Source organism: Tupaia chinensis, unplaced genomic scaffold (genome assembly GCF_000334495.1).
Source record: "Tupaia chinensis unplaced genomic scaffold, TupChi_1.0 Scaffold000689_1, whole genome shotgun sequence".
NCBI lineage: Eukaryota > Metazoa > Chordata > Mammalia > Scandentia > Tupaiidae > Tupaia > Tupaia belangeri.
The window spans coordinates 964,240-970,850 of NW_006160212.1; the positions used below are offsets into that span (position 1 = coordinate 964,240).

The 6,611-nt window shown below is 37.0% G+C and overlaps 1 long non-coding RNA gene across 1 annotated transcript in view; it reads left to right on the forward strand.

The window, feature by feature from the left end:
* The window catches only part of LOC102487903 (uncharacterized), a 77,706-nt gene that overhangs the window by 57,157 nt on the left and 13,938 nt on the right, over positions 1 to 6,611 (forward strand). The window contains exon 2 of the long non-coding RNA XR_336293.2: positions 4,462 to 4,552. This is a non-coding gene — a long non-coding RNA (uncharacterized LOC102487903). The remainder of the gene's footprint in view (positions 1 to 4,461; positions 4,553 to 6,611) is intronic.

The window sequence follows — 6,611 nt, forward strand, 5'->3', positions numbered from 1 at the left end:
CTTTCCCTGCCTCAAAACTTCTTTGTAGATGACCAATATTGATTTTATAACCTTATAGGGAAGTTCTCTCAATACTCTAAAGAATAATACTTAAAGAGAAAGACATTGGAGCTAAAACTCTAGCAAACATAAATTCTCTTATTTATGGAAAAGTTTTGGTTTTAAGATTTTATTTTTGCAAAGATGTATTATCTTTCCATGCCTTAAAATAATTATCCTTAATTGAAAAAAAAACGAAGCCCTATAGATTGGGAGCAGTTTTCTACACTGCTATTTTCTCTCAATGTGAAATTAAGCCTTCTGTCTTAAGCACGGCTTTAAAAGCATTTCAATTTCCCTAATACATCTTCATTGTAAGCATTGTTTTATTCCTTTTAATTATTTCATTATAGGATGAACTTCTGTCATTTCACAGGAATCATATGTTGGTATTTTCCTTCAAGTCTAAGTGGTTGTTTTAATTTTGGACACTTTTAAAAATATGTGTATTCTATCATCTATTAGAGTTGTTATGAAGGAAAAGGAATATGTGTGTATGCAAGTATTTTTTTAAATAATTTATTTTATAAAACATTTTTAAAAAACAGTAAAAATGAAAAAGAAACTATTTCCATTCTTCCTGTGTTGGGTTTCAATTTGGTCTACATTGTGGCATGCTAATGGTATTGATTCTATGTACAAGCAAAATTACTTGCTTTTCTTTTATTTTTGTTGTTCTTTATTTATTAAAAAAAGATAAAATAACAATAAAAAAGAACATGTAGTAGTCTATTCATTTTTCTTAACTGCAAATCATGAACAGCCCTCCATCCCCAGTAGTCATTAGCTCTAATCACTAAATATGTTTAGTTCTGCTTCCTGCTCCCTTGTAGTCTTTTGTGGTCATGTGACATGCTTTGGACTGAACTACCTTTGAGAGAAGAATGAACATGATTTTTGAAGCAGAAGTCCATCTGCTTCTTTTCACAGTAATCCACAGAGCTCCAGACAGAGAAAGCTCTGTAGTTCAGCATGAAGAGAGGCTAGAGTTGGATTATTAAGAATCAGAGTTAAAGAGACTCAGCATAAAATAGGAGGAAGGGGCCCTGGGGAATATTGGTTCATATTACAGTGTCTAGAGTGAAAGAAATGCTAAACTCAGAATATGTCAAATCGTGCCAAAAGGTGACAATTCCTAGAGGATTTCACAGGGATCTATAACATTAATCCTTCAAGTCATGTGAGGTTAATATCTACAATCTGGTCATCAAACCAGAATGGAACTAAATCTCACATGGTAGCTGGAATAGACAGAGAAGAGTACTCTTAGGTAAAAGGAACCCCAAGGCTTTCAGGACTTAGATGAACACCCTGTGATTCAGAAAAAGATCAGGATTGAGAAAAGGGAATAGAAACACATAGTGAAGACTGAGAAAAGCAGAATCCTAATCTTTTAGCCCGGATTCCAAGTGAATAGAAAAGATTAGTTAGTATCTAACTAGAACTGTCTCAGGGCCACCAAAGTTCTGCTTGATATCAACTGGACTCAATTATTTCAGCTTATGGAACTGACATGGGAGAAGTGGACATTTAGAAATATGTCTATTCAGTGCAGAAGTGCTCATTTAATTATTTAAAATCTCTCGCTTAGTTACATGGAAGTCTGAGACATGTTTTCCCAAGGGTCTTTTATTTATTTGATATTTATTGAACACTCGATGAGTTAAAAACCATGCTCCATATTGGAAGAATAACAGGAAATAAGACTTCCATTTTGGACCAGCCCTTGGTATGATGATCGAGATAGGTGGACCCAGGGCCAACAGCTGGCATGGTAGTTAAGGCACTGGACTCCCACATGGTCATCCACGATTTTAGTTCCAGGACCTGGTGGCTTGCTTTTTCACTATCTCTTTCACTCTCTCTCACTGTCTCTCTCTGGTGAGCACACTGGCCTAGAGAAAATCAAACTAGTTAAAAAAATGGCTTAATCCCACGTGGTCAACTACACAGAGTCCAGGACTCTGTAGCTCGAAAAGCAGACTTGGCATATGCATGCCCAACATTCCAAAAGGAAAAATGGAGAAAGGTTTGTTGTGTTACCATTTTCCCTAGGAAGGGGGTGCATTCTCAATTTCCTTTTCATTCTTTAGTTAGTGCATGCACCTTATAGCAAAATTTGAAAGAAAAAAAAAATTTCTATTTCATTAATAAAAAATCCAAAAACTATTTATTATGGTCATTTCCTCCTTTTTGAAAAAAGAAATCAGACAGGCTTCATCTTTTACCCATATATTAAATATTAGCATTGAACTGTCTGAGACTTTGAGTACTATATTTAACCTAATGAAATACAAGGTACATGAAAGCAGAGCTTTGCTCATCATTGTAATTGCAGAACCTAGAATAGTGCCTAGCATACAAGTACTTCAAAAAATCTATGGGAAATGGGATATAAGTTTATTTCATTTCAAAAATAATTCAAAGTCCATGAATAGTTTTCCCACAAATCGAGTTATCTATGATTTTTTTGAGCCTCTTTGCACAAGATATGTTTAACAAATAATAAAATTAGTGAATAACTAATCCTATTATTGCTTTATTTCTACTCCTAAATTTCTTAAATTCTCCTTCTTTGCTGTCTCCTGAACCTCTATACGGTTGTTTTACCTTCCAGGTTTTGTTTATTTGTTTGTTTGGTTTTTGGTTTTCAAGCCACTGAAAAGAAATTCCCTCTCCCGTCACATTTATATTGATAATTTAGTGGTCAGTGAGAGGTTTGGATGACTTTTTATATTATATTTTAGGACTCATTCTTTCAGTTTCCTGTCTTTAAGAATTTCACCCCAAGCATCCAGGCTGTTCTGTCAGCCTCAAACTCTGCTCTGTGTTATGTTTAGTCTTTCAGGCTTTAGTTTTATGTAACTTGAGGAGCCTGTCCACTGGGGAGTGCTTTCAGGCAAAATGCTGCAAATTCCAAATCATAACCAGTTGCAATTAATATTTCAAGAGTATATACCCTCAAGATTTTTCAAATAGATGTACTTAAGTATTATTTTAGATTTTATGATTGCTGTGTGTCATTTAATCAAGCTACTCCATCATTAACCGAAGCTAAAACATTCTCTAGCTTATGAAACTGCCAATGCCTAAAGACCAATACTCTGTAATTTCATTTTACTGTCCTTCTTGTGTTATGTCTTCCACTCATTGAGAATTCTGTTCTCTTGCTGGTTTCATGATGTAATGTAACGCACTGCTCAAGGGAATCCAAATCCCACATGGAGACTGGGGTTCAAATCACCAGCCTGATCAGCCTGAAACAAACCTATGGAGGGTCTCTCTATCACTCTCTTTCTTTCTTTCTCCCTTTCTCACGTTTTTCTCCTTTTCATAGCACATCAAAAACCAAACAAACAAACAAAAAAGGATTTCTATTCTCTATAAATCATCGTTTTACATAGCAGACTCTCTGTTTCGCTTTCTCAAGCAGGTAAAGCAAATTACATTCAAATACACATTGTTAGATTTGCTTCTTGTTGTTAAGACAGGTAGTTTAGTGTAAGTATTTGCTCAGTTTTCATACTTCCATTTGAGGTAAGATGAAAGTGTCCACTGAGGATGTCTATGATTCAAGTATTTAGAACTTCTAATCATTATTAATCATATCTAATCATTACCAAAAGCTTGCAAGATGATTATTGTCTTCATTTTACAATGAAAAAGCTAGAACTCAAGTAGTAACTTCGTGAATACACTAGAGTGAAAAATTCACTCGGCTGGTGTCTAATGGCTAGATTTTTCCCACTTCTACCATACTTCCCTTGCTCTTCTATAAAGAAAAGACTGTTTCTTAGGTAACTTTTAAAAAGAAACTGTATTTTTTCAATCATATTAAACTGGATTTTAATATCTATCTGAAGCATAAATGTCTCTGATGATCTGCAGTGAGTTAGCACCCGCTTTTCAGCAAGATGCCCAGTTCAGCTTCTCTTCCTAATCTATCTAATTTGAGCAAGATTTGTCTTCCTCATTGCCAAATTCAAATCATGGCCTGTACATTTCTGCATGGCCCAGATTACAAATACTCTCCAAAGAGAAAAAGATGGGAAAGAGAGAGAGCAGTTTACCGTGTGCATAGTTAAGAAATTGCTCCTTCCGGTTAGGTATTGAGCGTCTACCTTAATTGTTTACTAAATAAAGCACAAGGTACAGGGCTGTAGCAAGCATATGCAGAGGGAGAGAGAACACAGAGTTCTCACAGTTCTGTGTGGTCAGGGGAATAATAGACTACAGTGATACTATCTTTCCTATAGGCCCAAATGAGAGGCATTTTTTAAAAGCACATTCAGCAGGCCTCAGGCTATGTAGAGTCCCTGGATATGTTTGTGTAAAACAGTGTGTGGAAAAAAGAGGACTTTGGGGAAGTCTAAATGATCTAATGGCAACTATTTGCTGCATTCTTTTCTCTGATGGTTACAGGAACTAGTGCAATTCTGGCTGTGAGCACCTGGAAGGAAATGCCCAAGCAGGCACTTGCCACTGAAATATGGTTGGAGAGCCATTCCTGCATGTAAGTATCACCCTGTTATTTTCTTTAGGGTTTTCAGCCAGAAACCAATCAACCCGAAGCTGGATTCAAGAAGGCATCTTTACAATCACAAGCTGTGGGAAATTTGGTTGGTTCAGTGGGATCTAATTTGTCTTGGGTAGGAAAAGAGATAAAGGGAAAAAAAAGAAGGAAAAAAAAAAACAGAACTTGGAGCGATGGGGATTAACAGAAGCGGAGCTGACTGCATACAGCATGTTTGCAGTAATAAACAACAGTGTTATTAGCGAATATAAAGCCCGTGATAAACAATGCCATGATGTTCTATTCACCCTAATAGGCAAGAGCAGATAATTGGGACAAATAAAGTGCTAAAACAGTCTCTAACCACCTTTCTGAGCGTCTCTCTGAATGAGCCAATCGCCCTGCATGCTGCATGGCGCAGCGGTAGCCTGGGATACCAGCTTTTGTGTTTCACTAAAAGAATATGCTCCCGTTGCTAATGGAAAACAACAGAAGCTAAAGACGATTGCTGGGATTGTCAGATCTTTCTCTCTCTCTCTCTCTCTCTTTTTTTTTAAGTGGTAATGAGTAGACAAGGAGACAATTCCACACATTCATCAAAGCCAGCAGAGAGTTCTTTGGAATACATTGCCAGTTGAAGCCCAGAACACATCCAACCACCTGACTTTTAAATCTAAACTCAGAGCTCAGTTGTTTCATATGGCAATTTCTCTTCTTTCACTCTCCCTGGACAAACTGTCTTGTCTCAGCAATGGACTTTTTTTAACAGGTCTTTCTTTTTCTTTATCTAAAATCATCATTCTGACAGTTTCTGCTTTCTTTTGGGTGTTTTGGTTTACCCACTAGATGGAGTGCAGGATATCTGAGATGTGCTGATTTTGCCTATGTTGATAGGTAATCATCATCTGACTATTGCTTCTGTCGACCTCAGTTTCTCCACTTATCCCTTCTGAGATTACATTGGTTCACTTTTCAGCCACTGTTCAAAGTAGCAAAAGCCTCTGAAGTAGCACTGATGTTGAAAATTCCTCAAGTTACTTAGATCTAGAGAGCAAGCAAAACTAATTGAATTGGACTAGAGATGAATTTCATTCATTCATTCATTCTGCAAGTTAATGAATATTAGTGAGAGCTTAATTCTATGGGGACTGAAACTTCCTGTATCCCCACCCTTCTGCAACCCACACTGTATAGATTGTCTTCTGGATATTTTATCCATATCTTGTATAATCTCCTTTTGTGTTTTTTTAGAGATTTTTGCAATAAGATGTGTGTGCTCACTAGAGAGACAGAGAGAGGCAGAGAGACAGAAGGGAGAAATCACCTTCCAAGGGAAATAGCCATGCCACAACCCTTTCTCCTTCAGTCTCTTCTTGGGATTTTGGGCACACACACATATGCACCAGGTGTGAGTTTTAAGCCAATGAGTCTGGACTCAATGGCAGTAGACTATGTGCGAGTCCAGTGACATAACTATTATACCATCTGCTGGTCCCATATAATATCCTTTTAAATAAATCAGTAATAACCTGTAAAGGGTTTGGATTTTGTGAACTACTGTAAATTATCAATCAGGAGGTACGGGTTGTGAGAATTCCAAATTCTTATGCAAGTCAGACAGAAGTGTCAATACCCCGTGGGGGCCACCATTGTAACTGGCATGTAAAGTGGGGGCAGTCTTGTGGAACTAAGGCTTTTAGTGGGTTCTATACTAACTCCAGGTAGGTAGAGTGAGGACCAATTAAGTTTTGTCTGGACACCCAAGTGGTGTCTGGAGAATTGGAGGATAGACTGGAGTGAAAGAAAAAACACTCACTTCTGCTGTCAGAAGTCCTGTGAGTAGAAAAATATTTTTGTTTTTTTTTTCCTTTAAATTAAAAGCCATAAAAGAGCACATCTGGAAGTGATTGGCACAGAAAAAGACACATTCGAATGAGAAACTATCCAAGTTCAGGAAATTAGGGTTTAGGAAATGTCCAAACCATGTGGATCAAGTGTTAAGGCCAGAAGGAATTGTTAGGTACTTGACTCTTCCGGTGGGGAAGCATATTTCTTTCCC